Source organism: Choloepus didactylus, chromosome 1, assembly GCF_015220235.1.
Source record: "Choloepus didactylus isolate mChoDid1 chromosome 1, mChoDid1.pri, whole genome shotgun sequence".
Lineage (NCBI taxonomy): Eukaryota > Metazoa > Chordata > Mammalia > Pilosa > Megalonychidae > Choloepus > Choloepus didactylus.
This window is the reverse complement of record NC_051307.1, coordinates 64,783,793-64,804,086: the sequence shown is the minus strand read 5'-3', so window position 1 is coordinate 64,804,086 and position 20,294 is coordinate 64,783,793.

The following is a 20,294-nucleotide window of genomic DNA, read 5'->3' as shown; positions in this document are numbered from 1 at the left end:
CACCTCCCTTTCCCCCTCCCCTCTCTCTCCCATAACTGGGTATCTTAACAGGGCAGATCCTTCTGATAAATAGAGTTTGGGGAGACTCCATTACTAAAGGACTGTGTACTTAGGTTCATATGTATGTGAGCTCTTGTTTTAGGGTAGAGGGGATGTTAAGCAACTGGTATTCAGCTACTTTCAGTGGTGATTGATACCAGTTGCTATGGAATAAAGAAATAAAGGAACATTCTCAGCCCTAAAAGAGTTAGTTGCAACTATCTAGTTCAAGCAGGGTATACATAGTAAAAAGTCAAATAGTTTCGTAAAAATTAAGAAATTGAGCAAAATGCTGTAGGAAGTGAACCCTGCCCAAGGCACTTGTGAGGCTTTCAGGGGTGATTAGAGACATATTCCTAAGTTATTAGAGAATTAACACCAAAATTCAAGGGTGTTTTTTTCTGTATGGAGAGAACACGAGTAGGGTTTGTGTACTCAGGGTAAAGATGATTTTGTGCTTATGTAAAAAATATCTAGGAGTTCGTGCTGAAATACTTCTGCCTCCCTGGCAGCTTGTTGTCCTGCAGAAAATACTGACTTGGAAAAACAATTTGAGAACCCTCATTGTGTCAAGGTGAATGTGTGCCATGTGCCTTGTCTGATCTTATAAGTCCTTTAGTCTTGTCTTCAGAAAAATGAAGTTTCTTTATGTCATTGCATTATTCTCTCTCATTAAAGACAACAATAACATTAAAATGATGAAGATTAGGCATGAAGTTATGGGAGCTAAAGATGTTGAAGTGTAAGAGGTTTTTAGGGTACAAGGAACTAAAAAACCAAAGCTTTTGAATTAATACAAAAGCAAAAATTTTATCTGTCCTAGAGGAAAGTGTTTATTTTCAGAATTAACACTGTTCAGGTTAGAGGCTGTCTATCTCTGAAAGAGTTAAATCACCATTCTTTAAAAAAAATCATTCATATGCCACAGATTTGCTGCTGCTAAGGAATAAATCACATCTCTGTTGTTTTATGATGAAATACCATTTAACGGAGAAAGCCTGATGCAACTGGTCCTCATACACAAGTAGTTTTCAACCTTGGATGCATATAAGAATCACCTGGGAAACTAAGAAAACAAATAAAATGCTTGGGCCTCTCTCATGGGGTGGGTCCTGAGCTTCCTGTATCAGTTTGTTTGAAAAGCTTTCCAGGTGTTTCTGATGTGCAGGTAGGTTGAGAATCCCTGCCCTGCCCCCCAACTGCACCATGAGATAACACTGCATTTACTTAATTTTCTGAAGTAATTAGGATGTTATGTTGCCAGATCTTTGTCACCGCATCTGTTGGTTGTGTAAGGCAGACAGCAGTCCCTTTTCATAGCTGGGTCATATAGTCAAGCAGCAAAACATCTGACCAGGTCCACCTGCAGAATTATGACGAATAATTATGACAAATGTTCAGTCCTTTACTTCAAGTGATAGACTCTGAAATGGTTGGATTCTACCTGGTGGTATAGATTACATGTGACTTCCCTGTCCCCGAGCCTCATCACAGGAATACAGTTATACCTTCTTAATGGGCATTTATTTATGGTAACTTCTGCTGTATAGAAAAATTTCTAAAACAAAATATGTATTTTTTAAATATTTTTGAGTTTCATTTTTTTATTATAATTGAGATTTCTCTGCTTGAAGATAATATTGACCTCTATTTTCTGGTGGTACTTCTGGTCAGTTTTTTTTTTTTAAATCTTTATCTTAAATCCATGTGGAATATATTTGAGATAGTCTTTTAATTATGTTCTTCCCTTAAAACTTGTTAATTGTCCCAGTGCCATTAGTGACCTATCAATTCCTCGTTGATTCGAAATGACCCTGGCCATAGTTCATTGTTTATATTTAAATTTAGGCTCTCTATTCTACACTCTTGATCTTTTATTGATTTTTGAACTATGTATTGTTCTTGCCTTTGAAGAAAATGCCTTTAATGTTCAACAATTAAATAAAGTCTTGGTATAGAAAGTCTAAGAAGATCTTTACTGCAAGAAGGAATTAGTCATCTTCATTTCCTAAAATATGTTAAAATCAGTAAAAAATTCTGAAGTTTATGATGATCATATGGTTTTTCTCCTTTGACCAACCGATATGATGAATTATATTAACAATATCCTAATACCCAACTTTTCTTGCAATTTTGGGATAAAACTATATTATCATGTGTCTTTTTCCTAACATGGTGCTGGAATTGAATTTTCTGAAATAGTTTAACTTTATACTGGAATTTTATTTTTTTAAATTATTATTCAACAGAACTTACCAATCACTTATACCAGTAACTTCTATGGAAAACAAATTTCAAGGTTATAAAGAATAACTGGGTAATAAGGAAGCAAGGCAGTTGGCCTTAAAAAATGTGTGGAATAAAAATGAATTTGTAGTTTAATCTTTTATAAAGGAGTACAAGTGTAACCTGTATGTTGAAGAAGCAGGGCTTTTAAGCTATAAATCAAAAATACTTTTTTTCATGTATTATGTCCCATTTAAACCCACCATTCTGGGAAAATAGTTTATCCTTTACCTTTGGCTAAAATCTCTTGCTCACTTTCAGGTAATAAGTCTTCTATTCAAAAAATCTCATTTCTATGAATACAGTATCAAGAATCATGAAATAGTCAAAGCTAGGTACTTTATTTGAATTAAAAACTTCTCTACCTCAGTTCCAGCCTTCAGTCAGAGGGGGAGGAATATGGTTGGCTTTTTTTCTCTCTACCATACCAGCTCTTTTTCCCTCCCTTCACTTTCTAGCCTAGACTTCTGATCCCTCCAGGTTTGAAAAATGCAGAAGGAGAAAAGGAAAATTTTTATTGATTGGCCCCGATTTATTAAGACCTTGGTTTCTTCTAACCATGGTGAATATTTAAAGGTGACTTGGGTTATTTTGGGTCTTTAGAGACCTCTTCCCCATCAAACACTAGAGATACCTTAACTGAAATTCAGTAACTAATGTGTTTTTTCTCTCTGGTTACTCTAAACTCCTTCAGTTTTTGAACTTCTGGAAGTACAGCTTCAACGCTTTTTGGGCTAGGTTCCTCACTCTTTGTGGGCAGGTTCTAACACCTGGTCATTTCTAATTGAGGAAAAGCATCCTTTGTCCCAGGGAATCTGTAACTGCAGACTGTCTCAAAAGCAACTATCATGGCTGCTTCATTTTCGGAGCAGGAGGCTCCAGCCACAGCCTCTCACCTTTAGCCTGGTGTCTGATCCTTGTCTGGAACTGTATTGTGTTCCCGCAAACCCAAAGGATACTTATGAAACCCTCCTTCTTGAAGACTCTCTCATGAAGTTTGAGGAGAGGGGAAGGATCCACCTCTCTAGTTCATAACCCACCAACAATTCTCTCCTAAGAAGTTTTCCCTCCATTTAGCTTCCCAACCTTTTCTAAAAGGCTGGAGGTAGTTGGTAAGCTAAGGGTTGCAAAATTGCTTCTTTGTTACCTCCTTTAGAAGCCCTGCAAAATCCGTCATATTGCTTGGAAATGTGGTGAGATTACGTGCCTACTTGTCTGAGGCTTGACCAAAACAGAGCCAGGAGTCTTATTTTAATGTCCTGTTACACAAAAATATTTGCCTTATCACTTATTAGTAGGTATTTGAATAAAAATAGCCTAGGAAGAAAAGAAGTAATAGGCCAGTCAGGGACTATTAGAGGCACAGCTTTTTAAACTCTGAACTAACCAAATGTAGTCTTACCTGGAGCACATCAAAATCTGACAGTTTTAGTAGCCTGCGCTGAATCTGTTCTGTCTCTTTTCCAACCACAGCCTCTACAGTCCTTCTACTGGTTTTTACCTGGTCTTTTTTGAAAACCCTTCTAAACTTCATGCATCCAGTTTCACTTGACTTCTGGTGAATCACCTGCTTACTGATCTATCTCACTCTACCTGTTACTTAACTCAGTTTAACAAAGTATTTTCTGGAACACTATTCACGAGAGGCCACTAAAAAATTGTTCTGCAATTCCATCTATCTTTTCAAGACTGATTATGTGCAGAGCATGTCAAAGGATTTGAGAATTCCTACAGGAAAGAAATGGATTTACCTATTTGAACCCAGGTACTTCCTGGATCCACTTGTGCATCGACTGCTATCATTCAGATTCTTCTGGTGGGACTTGTGTTCGCCACAGGATGTATCTGGGAAATGCTGATTTATACCATATTAGTTTGCTGCTCAGGACTTTGTTATGGCTTTCTCTTATATTACACATGAAGTCAATTTCGCTGGGGAAGATTGTGTGATACCTTCTTGTTAATTTATCCTGTTTGGATCTCTGACCTTTCTCTCAAATAGTACCCAATGTGGGCTTTCCTTGTTAATTCCCTTTCATAGTTTTCATTTCATGTTTTTTGTCAATCAAAGAAACTCCCCTTAAATATTTCAAATTATGTCATTTATTTCTTCAGAATAATTTCAGAAAGTCTTCATTTACTTAATATCTTATTATTCAACCTATTAGGCAAATATTTTAAAGCATTTTTTTTGTAGGTAAGCAGTATACATTTATTTCAGAAATTTTAGGAAATACAGATAAACAAAAGAGAGAGAATAATCACCCATAATCACATCTTACCCAAAAATAACTTTGATTTTTTGAATATATATTTCAAGAGTCTATTCTCTGTATGGGTACTTAAGTGTATACAGAAGTTCATTCTGTACATACTGTATTTGTGTATGGATGTGAGTCAAATATACACTTACCATACTTTTGTAATGACATAACATTCTATCAGATTCTATAATTTATTTAATTCATTTTCTGTTTAGGTCTCTCTAGTTGTTTTCCAATCTTTAACAATTATTGACAACGGCCTAAATCCTTGTAAACATCTTTCATTGTTTCTTTAGATTTCATTAATAGGAATAACAATGGACTTCTAGGTAAAGGGAGTCTACAACGTTCTGAACCTTTTGCTATGTATTTCTAAAATAACCTTAATGGAAGACAAACCGATTTACTCTCTCATTTAAATAGTATTAAAATATTTAAAGGATTTTTGGGTTAAATGCCTATCTTAGATATTTCTTTCAGTGTTATCTTTCTTAAGTTGTTAGTTCCTGAGTAAGGACCAGTGTGACAGAGGGAACATGGAATTTCCCAGATTTGGAATCAAATTCTAGCTCTACATTTCAGTCTTTGTGACTTGGAATAATATATTTAACCTCTCCAAGTCTCTGTTTTTTTGCCAATAAAATTGGGGTAATGGTTCATATAGGATTACAGGGGGGGTTAATTTTTGCATGCAGAAAATGCCCAATAAATAGCTATATACATACACATAGATCATGTATTGAACACCTCTATGTTCTAAGTCTATGCCATGTTTTTTTCTCATTTAATTGCCAAAACCCTAGGATGAATCACTGTCCCCATTTTACTTGGACATACAGAGGACAGTTAGACACTCATTAAATGCTTTTACTGGCAGAGATAGGAATAATCATGCTCTGAAATATTGAAATTGAGCATCAGAAATCTTGGTTTAATCGTGGGGGTAAATGGTAATGGTGGTGATGACATCTGGATGCTGGTTCCCTTCCCACCTGGCTCCAAGCCCCGCGAACCCTGTGATCCAGGTTTGCCCTTGGTCACATGGTGAGCATGTAAATTGGAAGAATCTCCAGAATAAATCAGTGAATGAATGACTAGATCCTTTCTAATGCCACTTGAAGAAAGTAAAGATATGATAAGTGAGAATTTCTTCACACAAAGTACAGGAACTCATCCCACAATTTCATGAGGAAATATAGTGAAAAGATATTATAATGGACTGCATAAAAGATCTATAACTAGAAATTACGAAAACCTGAAGTGTTATGAAAAATAACTTGTATGCATACTCTGACTACATATCAATTTATGATAAATATAGTCTTACCAGGATCAAAATCATGTTTATCATATTGAGGAAACTTGGCTGTTACCTGGTTTAGATGAGGATTAGATGTGGCCCCTAAAATAGCTACAGGGTTATTTGGCAGAAGAGAGTACTTTTGTCAAGCAATTGTTTATCAGTAAAATGGGAAAGTTTTCATATTTGCTAAGGTACACAGAACCATTTTGTCATATGCTCCATGATCTTGGAGATTCCCCTTGACAGGACATTAGGATGTTTGGTGGATCAGTTCAAAATCTAACATTAGTGTAAGTCATTTCAAGGAAGAAGTATAATTGAATACTTTCTTTTTAGACAGGACTCCCAGTTTCCAAATAATATTGATTTTCTGGAACTTCCTTTTTACACTTGGATTGCATTTTCCCCTATTATGATTTTGTCATTAGATTTCTTTAAAAATAGTTACTGGGAAGTTGGGAAATTTTCATTTTCATGTTATGAAATGCTGATGATTGTTCTCTCTGGTATGTGTTGTAATTCAATTCCTAGTAAAACAATCCATTTTGGAAAGGCAAACAATATTTTAAAAAGTTAACATTTTAGAGGATGAAATCCATGTATCTTTAGCTTAATTATCCAAATGTTTTAAATAATTATGCCCTCCAAAGTTTTATAGCAAATTTGTTTCTTACTGAATTGGATATGAACAAAGTAACAAAATATTATGACTCTCAATCAGGAAATACCTCATAATCATCTAAAGTGTTTTTTTTTTTTTTTTTGATCTAAGAGTAGATGACGGTATACTAAATTTAATTTATTGCTAAGATAAAATTGAATATTGATCTATAAATGTCTCTTTGGAAATTATAAAGAAAAAGAAAATGGAAGTTGTAAACATCACAGATGTCATTGAATCTACGTTCTGTAAACAAAATTTCAGTTCAGTATAATTCTCCAATTTTAATTTATGCTAACTGCTCCACTTTGCTTTTCCCATTTTGTTCTTAACCACTTGCAGTTTGGCTTGTTCTGCATGATCCTGATATGTGATACTGATACAATGTTTTCAAAAGGCCATGAGTGACTGCCTAGTGAAAAAAGAAAAACTTTTCATGCAATTTAGGATTTCACACTTTATTCACGAAGTGGGCAGCGTCCCATTCAGAAAATAGAATTTTCCGTGACCAAGGGGGTAGAAAGGGGAAGCTTATATAGGGCCAACACAGAAGCAAATGAGGAAATGTTCTGATTGGCTGACATTGTTTCCGTTTTACTCAGGGGGTGTCTTACAGAGTGGGGAGCAGATATACATTTATTAGTATGGTATGCTTGTCCATTCTGATAAATTCTCTCTGTTGGACCAAAACTAGTTTTACCACCTGGTATTTTTTATCAGAACCTATAGGGTGTGTTCTGTTTTCAAGGAAAACCCCTGTGGGTCAATTGTTTTATTTCCCCTCTGCAAAAACCTGCTCAGAAAGGGGTCTTCTCCTGGCAATGCCCAATCAAGCAGCCATTTTCTTTTACCTAACTTGCTAAATCTAGGGGCACATTTTTTCAGTTAACATTCTCAGTCTTTTTGAAGCATTGAGCACAGACCACTTGTTAGGAACTAATACTTCCTCTCTTTTCCTTCCTGCATCATTTACTCACCTATTGGCCCCTATTCTTCCAACTAATCATTGTACCAGTCCCTATTCTTTCTCTCCTTTGGTATCTTCCTTCTCCTAATCCATGATTTTGAAATTCTTTGTGGCTCTGGGCATGACCCTCTGGTCTCTTGCCTTAACTCAGAATCTTTGTCCTCTCTTGCGCTAACTACTACTGTGTTAATCTCTAACTTTACATCTGAATCCTAGCTAAATGCCTATGGAGAGCCATCTAATTCCTGTGCCCTATGGGTCCTCTAGACATGTATATCCTGATGTAATCTTAATGTTTGATGAATGTTCAGCATTTGTGAACACAAAACTCCTCTCTCCACTCTCCCACCAATTTTCTTTTCAATTTCTGGGCAGGTCAATGGCACCACCATAATGGTAGTTTTGGTGTTGTATTTCTTACAAGTAGGCTTTGTCCATGCCTTTTAATTCCTAGTGAAAATAGTGTTTATTTTGTTTTATCTCAGAAGTCTAGAGCAGTGCTACTCAGAGTGTGGTCCGTGAATCAGCAGCATCAGCATCACCTGGGAGCTGTCAGAAATGCTAATTCTTGGCCCTACTCCAGATCTTCTGAATCAGGATCTGTGCTTTGTTTCCTCAAGTTCTCCAAGTGATCCTTTTGCATGGTCAAATTCAAGACTCTCTTGTCTGGAGTTGAGTCTAGACTGGCAGCTTTCATGCTTAGACCATGACTATTGTTACAGCTCTTTGGTGGCTTAGTCTCCCTATTTCCAGGCTATTGTCTTATGGGCAAGTATTTTCTTCTTTAATTTTTATTCTCTCTCTCAATCTAATTTCGTATCTTATAGCATTATTTATTCCATGTTTAATACTTCTGAGAAATATCTTTCCCACAAAAGAGTTGTATAAATATGAATATGCATAAATATGTAGAAACTTGTCTGGAGGACATGCATAAGGGGAACAGAAATCTAGGGCTGATTTAAATAATTCCAGTTTTCCTTTCCCATTTTGAGTGACATGCTCTGCCAGTTGTTGTCCGTTATGTTTTTTTCTTTTTTTTAATGTCCCCAGATTTCAGGACTTAGTTGTTCCCATGGTAAACTTCAAAACAGGAAGTACTGATCCAACTAGGAAAGCTGATGATGGGAAAGAGAATCAGAGAGAAGAGGGGGAGGGTGATGACTTCAAAAACTAAATTTGGATTGCAAATGTGAGTAGGAATTTTAGTATTCAATGTGTTCTTGAGGTTTGTTAGGCACTAGTAGTTCTATTTTTTTTTTTTTTTAAAGAAAATTATTTAAATAAATTTTCCTAGGCTTTTAAAAAATAATGACTAGCTTTTAAAGCACTTATGGGAGAGTGGTCTTTTTGTTTTGTTTTGCTTTTTTTGTTTGTTTTCTTTATGCAGCTAAGATGTGGTTTATTTTAGATTATTACCCTTTCTCCTTTTCAACATTAGTTAGGGCCAAGGAGACCAGGGAGGGTATCTTTTTGTTGAATTACTGACATTTGGAAAGAATTTCGAGTATTTAAATAATGTAATTACTCACTTAATATCTGCACCCCACCTCCCAACTCCTGAATATTTTGTTTTAAATAAAATTTAGGATTCCATGAACTTTTTCTTTCAAAATGAATTGAGCATTTTTTAACATTGAGATACATACTGGAAATGCAACAATGATTTTGAAGAGGGACCCTCTCATGTTGCTCACAGTTTAAGATGGGAGACAGCCTAGTAAAAAGATACTTAAAATATAATTCTCATCAGTGTAATCAGCCCCCTCTGCTTTTAGGATGTCATCACAAGAGAGGCTCAGTAGTGTAAAGACTGTCATCCGAGGCACTTTATTTCTGGAGCAATACAGCAATAGTGGCGGGACCATCTGTGTTGGGAAAATGGCAAAGTCAAAGTCCCCTTGATATTGTTTCCAGTTGTAAACTTTACTGACTGATTCTAAGAGAAAAAACTAGGAGCAGGGATTTAACCAAATCATGACTGCTTAATTACCTATGATTAAAAGTTAAATTTAATTGCTATTTCAGCAATGAGTCTGAAATAAAGGGAGTTTAAATGATGGATCAACTCATTCATTCATATATAATTTAAGTCACTCTGAACCAAGATATTGTTGAAGGATGTTAAGGTGGTTTACATCTTTGTCCATTTTACATTCAAAACCTTTTGGAATTTGTGAGCTTTCCTGAGCTTGCTTGATGAATTAAACTTATGATTCATTCTTTTTTCAAAGAAGAAGCTGGTGAAGTAATTAAAACCAAACGAAGTCATTTATTCAGAGGTTTCATCTGAACTATTGATTTCACAGTTTATTTAACAACCATTAAGAATTTTGTAGTTTACCATCAATTTATTAGGAAGCCATTGAGAATAATAAACAAAATTGAATACACATGATCAAAGAATAAAGAATGTTCTTTAAATAGTTCAAAACATTTCTTTTCTTTCCTTACTTCCTTCTTTCCTTCTTCCTTCCCTTCCCTCCTTTCCATTTTTCATTCCTTCTTCTTTCTTGTTGTTAAAGTGGAGCATCAAGGACTGTCCTTTACCAATTTCTGACAAATACAGCTTGTCTAAGAATCAGTCTTCCTTAAATCTTCCTTGACTATTAATATGGTAAGTAACATCTCACATTTTGGCACTATTGCACTTTTCTCAGTGACAGGTTTAAGGTTGTATTCACAAACTATCTCATTTCACTGATTTTAGGTACTATATTTATAAAGCCATCACCAATACTTATATACTGACACGCACTCCTAGTACAATCCTAGGCACAGTGTATATGATTGGACAACATTCTTTCCCTTAAGTTTACAATTTTCTTGACATCTAAACTGACATACAAAACCATGGAGAACACACATTGCTTCTTGAAAATGGAAACAATAAATGTCTACTCTGCATTAAATAAATAGAAAAATAAGCAAAGTTATCTTCAATTGCGAAGGATTAAGAAAAACTCCTTTGCTGGTTTGCTGTCCTAAATGTCCGTTGGATATGTATAATTTGGTGGAATTCCAGACTGATGTTTATATGAAGTTGTGTTTATATGATATTCAGGAACCATCGGTATGTGTATCTTTGAAGTTTATTGTAAACAACACAAATCAAACCCTGTGAAATGAATGAGCTGTGGCAGCTTTCTTCTGCTGGTACACTTTAAAAGCCCCAGTTGCTTGTATCAACATAGAAACTCTGGGAATCAGAGGGTGGTAAGGAGAGCTACCTGCTATTGTAGAGTATTATTGCATGCTTCCAGTATTATTCAATCTCATCTTCTATCCAACTTCATATCAGTGATCTCTTTTGTTATATTCTCTTAAAATGTCTTTAAGTACTGTATGTGAATCTTTTGGAAAAAATTAGTTTTTGCTAGTATGGTATTTTATAACCTCTCTTAATCTTTGTCCCATTGTGATCAATCTAAAGTCCTCTTTTAATGTTCTTTTTTTTTTTTATTAAATTCAGTTTTATTGAAATACATTCACACACCATACAATCATCCATGATATACAATCCACTGTCCACAGTATGATAACATAGTTATGCGTTCATCACCACAATCTATCTCTGAACATTTTCCTTACATCAGAAAGAACCAGAACAAGACTAAAAATAAAAGTGAAAAAAGAACACCCAAATCATCCCCCCATCCCACCCCATTTGTCCTTTAGTTTTTATCCCCATTCCTCCACTCATCCATACACTAGATAAATGGGGTGTGATCCACAAGGCCTTCACAATCACACTGTCACCCCTTGTAATCTACATTATTATATAATTGTCTTTAGGAGTCCAGACTGCTGGGTTGGAGTTTGGTAGTTTCAAGTATTTACTTCTAGCTATTCCAATACATTAAAGCCTAAGAGGTGTTATCTATATAGTGCATAAGAATGTCCACCAGAGTGACCTCTCGACTCCATTTGGAATCTCTCAGCCACTGAAACTATTTCGTCTCATTTTGCATCCCCCTTTTGGTCAATAAGATACTCTCAGTCCCATGATGCTGGGTCCACATTCATTCCCGGGAGTCATACTCTGCGTTGCCAGGGAGATTTATACCCCTGGGAGTCGGGTCCCACGTAGGGGTCTTTTAATGTTCTTAATATACATTTTAAAATAAAAGATGTGACAGATGCTGTTATTAATAACCAAATACTCTTGTGCTCCTCTACATTTCTCTGTCTGTCCTGTAGTTAGGTTGCAGCTGTGTGGCTAGTTCTGGCAAATAAAACGTAAGGAAAGTGATGGCTTCTGGGATGAAGCAGTTAAGGGCCAATGTGCCTCTCCTGTCTCTTGCTCTCTTTCTCCCTTTCATCTGTATGACCAGAAGTAGAGAAATCCAAGATGGTGGAGTTGCACGATTGGAGAGCCTGGGTCCCTGAGTCACTGCTTAGCTTCTGATTTGCACTGGAGTGACATGAGTGAAAAATAAACCCTTGTAGTTAAGCCACTGAGATTTCATGATTTGTTACTGCAGAGTTGTTTGACTAATACCAATGTCTTGACTAAAGTATGAATCAGATAACTAGGATAAATGGCCTTCACATGCCTATCTCACAATTATTGGATAGATTTATATTTAAGTCAGTGGATTTCTGAGTAGATACTTCAGGAGTTCCCTCAAACAATGAAATAGTTTCTGTCTAATGATGAATTTTTAAATTGCCTAAAAGAAACTGTTCCCCACTTAATGTTTCATGTATTGGGGTTCCATAATATTGATGCCCAAAATTTTTGTTACTAAAAGAATTCTAATCTCTGGTTTAAATGACTGAAAATTATTCTTTTCAAAGGTTTGTTTTTTATAAAAAAAGTTTTTCTGATTATAAAAGCTTTATATGCTTATTGTATGTGGGGATTTAATATGTATACAAGGAAAAAAACAATCCCCCATAATCCTATTCACTATGAAAGAAATAATAATATTGGACAGTGTTTCCTTCCAATGTTTTTTCTTGGTATATGTTGCAGATGTCTCTATTTTGAAGACTTGCAGTATTGTTACCTTTTGGTTTTTCACTTAAGTATGCCATTAACTCTTTCCCAACCATTTAAATATTCTTTGCAAATATTGTTTTAGTTTTTGCATTTTAGCTAGGGCTTTCTTTAAATAGATTTCCTTTTTGGTTAAGGCCATAACTTTAACTGTATGAATTTCAGTCTGCTTCTTTGTAGTTTTGATCCTGATTGCCACATTGAACTGCTGATAATGAATGTGTGGAATTAAGACCATGTGAGTGTGTGTGTGTGTGTGTATACATGCATATACACACACACATATATATATATACACTTACATATATATGTGTGTGTGTATACATACACACACGCACACACACACCATTCATTTACCAAATGTTTATTGAGCACCCTAAATGCCAGGAGCTTTGCCAGGACCTGGAGATAGGATGGCAAGCAAAAAAAGATGTGGAACCTGACTTCATGGAGCTTACAGACTAATGGGAGAGAAGGTGATTAATCAGATAATCCCATGTGTAATTATAAACTGTGATAAGTATTCATAAGAAGAAAACAAGGCAAGCTAGGAAGTCAAGAAAGGCTTCCCTAAAAAGATTGTGGTTAAGCAAAAGATAAGAGAATGAGTAGGTAACAAGGTGGACAGGGATGGGGGCGGGGAGGAAAGCATGCAGAAGACCCTATTGTGGGAGGGAGCATGACCCAACTGAAGAACTAGAAGGCCAGTGTGATAGGGCTCAGAGAGTGACAGGAGAGCTGTGTGAAATGAGTCTGGGGAGTAGGCAGGGGCCAGACTATGCAAGGCCTGGTAGACCACACTAAGAATTTTGGTCTGTCCGTCTCAGAACAATGGAGTTTAAGCAAGGGCTTTGTAGAAGTGGGGTTATATGCAAGATCCTATTTATGCTTTGTAAAAGATGACTCTGACTGCAGTGAGGGGAATGGATTGGAGGGATCTAAGGTGATCGTAGAAAGCCTTGTTAAGAGACTGGTGCAGTAGTTCAGGTAAGAGATTATGGTACCAGTGGTAATGGGTGATAATGGAGACAGAGAGTTGGATGGGTTCAAGAGACATTTAGCAAATGTCTTAATGATGAGTTTAACATAGGAGGAGAGTGGGGGAAGTGTCAAAGACAAGTTCAGTTTTTTTTTTTTTAGCTTGCATACTTAGTTTGCCAGAGCTGCTACTACAAATACCGCAGTTTTGGCTTAACAACAGGCTCATGGTTTTGGAGTTTAGAGTCCGAACTCAAAGTGTTGACAAGGGAATGCTTTCTCACCCAAAGTCTGTAGTATTCTGGCGCTGGCTTACCACAGTACTTGGGGTTCCTTGACTTGCCTACTGTCACATGACTATCTCTCACCCCTGTGTCTGCTCTTCTTGTTTCCCAGACTTCTTGCTTTTGACTCCTCCCTGTGGCTTTCTCTGACTTTTGGCTTCTCTTTATAAGGCCTTCAGTAATATGGATTAACATCTATCCTGATTCACTTTGCCATACCTTCACTAAAATAACATCTTTAAAAGGTCCTGTTTATATGAGTTCACAGTCTCAGGAGCACATATTAAGAGCATGCCTTTGCTGGGTGACCTAATTCAATCCACCACACATTCTCTGAGATAGAAAACAAAGAAAATCAGGGTCAGAGATAAATACCATGAAATCAATTTTGAGATGTCTCACTCATCCAAGTGTAAGTGTTGAGATACTTGTATGTATGAGTGAAATATTTCTAGTATTGCGCTTGTAGATGGGTAATTGAAACCTGGGACTGTGCCTGTAGGGAAGACAGAAAGATGTTTTATCTCAAAAACACAGGGATAAAAAGTGTTTCAACAAAGAGGTATTGGTTCAAGCTGTCAAATGTATCCTAATCAATGAAATAGGAAAAGCACTGAAAAGTACCCTTTGGTTTTAGAGACATAAGGGTCCTTGTACACGTTAACAAAACCAACAGTTGTGGGATGATGGGCTAGAAGCAGATGGGAGTAGTGGCAGAGTAAGTTGGAAATAAGAAAATGGAGACCACTTCTGACAGCTGTAAATATGTGTAGACTTTATGGAGAGAAGACAGAAGGCACTTGCTGGAGGGAGATGTGCATGGCAGAATCCTAAACTTGTGAAACATAGATTGATGAAGCAACCGTGGAGGTTTTGATATATTATTATTGAGAAGCAAAAACATGTGTTTATAATTTATGCATAAGAACCATGGATGTCATTTTCATGGATATCTTTCCCTCAAACTTTAGATTATAACTAGAAATCTTTTCCATAATAAGCATTCTTTTAATACTAACTCCATGACGATTGCCTGCTTTCTCTCTAGAGAGCCAAGGTGAATGCTGCACAAAGTTTCTTACAAAAATAAGTAAAACGTGAAAAATTCTACAGTGTCTTATTGTATTGTTGTCTGATATAATTCCCAAAGGTTACATCACAGGATTTGAAGAAAAATTGGGTTCAAGTTTTTTTTGTGATTGCATCCATTCTTTAAATAGTATGTTTTGGGAGCAGGTCACAATGGATAGGTAAAAATGAGAATAGAGTTGGCAGACTTTTTTTTTTTACATGCACTATGCAGTTAAAATTATAACTGGCAGTGTTTTTTCAATATGTGATGAAAGAACCAGTTATAAACTGTCAGGAAGGCCATGGGTGTAGATTTCAACTCTCACGAGTCTGTTTTAATATAGTCTGTGTATTCCACAGGGAGTTTGGTGACCTCAGAAAGTTGGACATTCAATGCTACTTTCACATCTTCATATTTTCTACCCTTTTTATTATCATTGATGGGGTCAGTGTTTATAATTTTGGACACATATGGTGAGCTTTTTCTTCCTTGAGCTCCACTGCACTATGCTGTTTTTCTCTCTCTTTGTTCTTCTTCCTTCTACACATCACCAAGGGCACTCTAAATTTAACTGTCTGGGATGCTTTAAAATTCCTTATTTTTAAAAAAATATTTCCTTTTCAAACTTTTATTGGTGCCAATTCAACCCTTAGAGTTAAGTAAATGCCTTTCAAGTTCACATTTTAGGCCCATATTTTTCAGACACTTATTTAATTGCCCATTGTATTCTTTTGCTTGCATCTCCTGTTTCCTTATCTTCTCCCCTCAAACAAGTCACCAGTTTCCTTTTTGGATTTTCCCAATTATTTGGGCTCAAACAAGGTCAGCCTTTGCTTCTTTTCCCTTTGCCACCTATCCCATGAATTGTAAAGCTAATTAATTACTTTTAAATAAACTATTAAAGGCACATGACATCACATCAGTACAGCAGAGCTTGTGAAAAAGTTTTCTGCTTCTCCCCTACTCGAATTTTCACCCTCAGAGAAAATACACTTTAACAGTTTTAAAAAAAATTCTTCTAGTGGTTAATTTAAAATCTGTAGTTTACATGCTTTTACCTCTATTGATTTATCTATCAACTTCAAACTATTTCTATTTACTCCTCAACATAAAAGATGAGTTTTTAACTCTTTTACAACCCCTTTTCTCTGATATTCTAATATTTACATTTGTAGCTTAAATACCTTTTTTTTTTTACCTTTGTTACTTTAATCTATGTATCTATTTCTTATCTTTTCAACTCTGAATATTATTTCCCGATCTCTTCTTTATAAAATGAGAACATTAGTGCTCCTACCTACCCTTTCCTCTAGCTTTATTGTAGTCAAGTTGCCTTCTATCAGCAACTACTTCCAAGTTTTCCATGCTTGGTTGTCTCTAAAGGTTTAAAACCAGTAAACAGTGCCTACATTATTAAAACATTATTGTAAACGTCCAAAGTTAGACCACTATACATTTATTTCTCCCCAGATTCAATGTTAACCTCATGCTGTGAAGGAGCATGCTCTTTGTTTCCAGGTCTATTGAATTCTCATTTCCAGAACTCCACTGATCACCTAACGTCATTTCCCAATGGGGGTTGCTCTATATTTAGAATGACTTTTTGGGGGTGGGTGGGTGGGAAGCTATGTGATTATTATCTTGCATATTTTTGCATGTTTTCTCACATATAAAAAAATTCACCAGTTTAAATTGTAAAATTCAGTGGTTTTTAGTATGGTATATTTACAAAGTTGTGTAACTGTCACCACTAATTCCAGAATATTTTCACTACACACAGAAGAAACCCCTGACTTAGTTTCTTAGCTGCTAAGATAAATGCCATATAGTGGGTTGGCTTAAACAACAGGAATTTATTGGCTTCTGGTTTTGAGACTAGGAGAAGTCCAAAATTGAGGCATCAGTAAGGCGACGTGTTCTCCCCAAAGACTGTGGCATTCTAGCTGGCTGCTGGTAATCCTTGGTCCTTGGCTATTCTGTCACATGTCAGTGCACATGGCAATGCTATCTTTCTCCTCAGGGTTTTATTGACATCAGGCTTCTTCTCATGGCTTTCTCTATGTCTGAATTTCATTCTGCTTGTAAAAGACTACAGAAATTGGGATTAAAGCCCAAATTGATCTTGTTGGCCACACCTTAAATGAAAAAAAAAAACATCTTCAACAGGTCCTATTTATAATGTGTTCACTTCTGTGGGAATGGATTAAGATTAAGAACATGTTTTTTGGGGAGGTACACAATTCAATCCCCAACACCCCACTAGCAGTTATTCCCTATTGCCTCCTCTCCTCAGTCACTGGAAACCAGTAATATACTTTCTGTCTTTGGATTTACCTGTTCTGGACATTTCATGTAAATGGAATCATATGTGTCTTTTTGTGTTTGTCCCTTTGACTTAACATAATGTTTTCATCCATGTTGTAGCATGTTTACCCATGTTGAGCATGAATCAGTATCTCATTCCTTTTCATGACTGAATAATATTCCTTTATATGGATACCTTACATTTTATTTATCTGTTCATCAGTTGATAGAAATGTGGATTGTTCCACATTTAGGCTATTTTGAATGATGCTGCTCTGAACATTCATTTACAAGTCTGGTGTGGACATGTTTTCATTTCTCCTAGGTATGTACCTGGTAGAATTGCTGAGTAATACGGTTATTCTGTTTAACCATTGAGGAATTAATTGCCAGACTGTTTTCCAAAGAGGTACACCATTTTATATTCCCACCATCAATGTATAAGGGTTGTAATTTCTTCACATCCTCACCAACACTTGTTATTGTCTCTCCTTTTAATTCTGGTCATCCCTCTGCACTGGTATCTCATTGTGGTTTTGATTTGCATTTCTCTAATAAACATCTTTTCACATGCTTATTGTCTATTCCTCTATCTTATTTAGAGAAATGTCTATTCATACCTTTGCTCTTTTTTTAAATTGGGTTATTTGTCTTACTGATAAATTATTAATAGTTCTTTAAATATTCTGAATACTAGACTCATGGGATATATGATTTGCCATTCTATATTGTCTTTTCACTTTCTTGTAGAGTCCTTTAAAGCACTTGAAGGCACAAATGTCTTAATTTTGATGAAGTCCAATTTATTCCTTTATTGCTTGTGCTTCTGGTGTCATATCTATGAAATCATAGCCTAACCCAAGATCACAAAATTTAACTTATTTTTCTTCTAAGAATTCTATAGTTTCAGCTCTTAAATTTTGGTCTTTGATTCATTTTGACTTAATATTTGTATGTTGTATGAAGTAGCCACCCAGCTTCATTCTTTTGTATGTGGCCATCCAGTTGTCCCGCACCACCAGTTGAAAAACGGATTCTTTCCCCCATTGAATTGCTTGGCACTTCAGTAGAAGGTTATTTCTGGACTCTATTCTGTTCCATTAATCTGCATGTCTATCCTTATGCCTGTATGACACTTTTAGTCATTATAGCTTTATAACAAGTTTTGAGATTAGGAACCGTGAGTCTTTAACTTTGTTTTATTTTTCATGATTGTTTTAGTTATTTGTGGTTCCTTGCAGTTGAACATAAATTTTAGATCAACTTTTCTATTTCTTCAAAAAAGGCCATTAGGTTTTAATAGAGATTGCATTGAATCTATAGATCACTTTGGATAGTACTGCAATTTGAACAATATTAAATCTTCCAATTCAAGAACATGGAATAGTTTTCCATTTATTTAGATCGTCTCTTAATTTCTTTCAGCAATGTTTAGTAGTTTGTAGAGTACAAGTCTCACACTTCTTTTGTGATATTTATTCCAAAATATTTTATTTTTTTGATGCTTTTGTAAATAAAGTTGTTTTATTATATTCATTTTCAGATGGTTCATTACTTGTGTATAGAAATATTATTGATTTTTGTATATTAATCTTGTATTCTGCAACCTTGCTGAATCTGTTTATTAGTGCTAATAGTTTCCTAGATTCCTTAGGATTTTCTATATACAAAATCATGCCATCTGCAGAGATAGTTTTCTATCTTCCCTTCCAAAATGGATGCCTTTTTCCTTGTCTAATTGCCCTGTCTAAAATCTCCAGTACTATTTGAATAGAAGTGGAGAAAACAGACATCCTTGTCTTTTTACTGATCTTAGAGGGAAAGGACTTTTACCATTAAGCATGATGTTAGTTGTGCATCTTTTTGAAGTCCTTTATCAGATTTAGAATGTGTTTTTCAGTTCCTCATTTGTTGAGTGTTTTTATCAAGAAAAGGTCTGAGAATATGACAAATACTTTATATGCATCTATTGAGATGATCATGTCTTTTGTCCTTTTTTTCTATTAATGTGTGTACTACATTAATTGATTTTCATATGTTGACCTATAACCTAGCATTCCTGGGACAAATCTTTCTTGGTCATGGTATTTTGCTAGTATTTTGTTGAGGATTTTTTGTGTCTATTTCATAAGAGCTTTGTCTCCATAGTTTTCTTTTGTTTGTCTGGTTTTGGTACCAGGGAAATAACTTCATAGAATGAGTTTGGAAGCATCCCTTCTTTAATTTTTGGAGGAGTTTGGGAAGGATTGCTGTTAATTTTTCTTTAAACATTTTGTAGAATTGACCAGTTAAGCCAACTGATCATGGGCTTTTCTTTGTGAGACATCTTTTGATTACTCATTCAATCTCTTTACTTGTTTTAGTTCTATTCAGATTTTTCTATTTCTTCTGAAGTCCATTTCTGTAATCTGCATTTCTCTAGGAATTTTGCATTTCGTTTGTTAATTAATTTGTTGGCATACAATTGTTCACAGTAATCCTTTAAAATATTTTTTTTATTTCTGTAAGGTAAGTAGTGATCTCTCTCATTTCTGATTTTAGTAATTTGAGACTCATCTCATTTTTTCTTGCTCAATCTAGCTAAAATTCTGTCCATTTTGTTAATCTTTACAACTTTTGGTTTCATCAATTTTTCTCTCATATTCCTATCTCTATTATTTTATCTCCACTCTAATATTTAAATTTCCTTTCTTCTGCTTGCTTTGCTTTTAGTTTGCTCTTCTTTTTCTAATTCCATAAGCTTTGAAGTTTGTTTATTGGTTTTAACTCTTCATTTTTTAATGTAGGCATTTTCAGTTATAAATTTCCCTTTGATTAAAGCTTTAGATGCATCCTATAAAATATGGCATGTTGTTTTCATTTTCATTCATTCTGAAGTATTTTCCAATTTTGCTTGTGATTTCTTCTTTGCTCTATTGATTATTTGGAATTATGCAGTTTAATTTCCACATATTTTTTAATTTCCCAAATTTTCTTTTGTTATTTGTTTCTAATTCCATTCTATTGTGGTCATAAAGCATACACTGTATGATTCAATTCATTTAAATTTATTGAGACTTGTTATATGGACTCAAATATGGTCTATCCTGAAAAATGTCCTATATGCCCTTGAGAAGAATGTGCATTCTGATGTT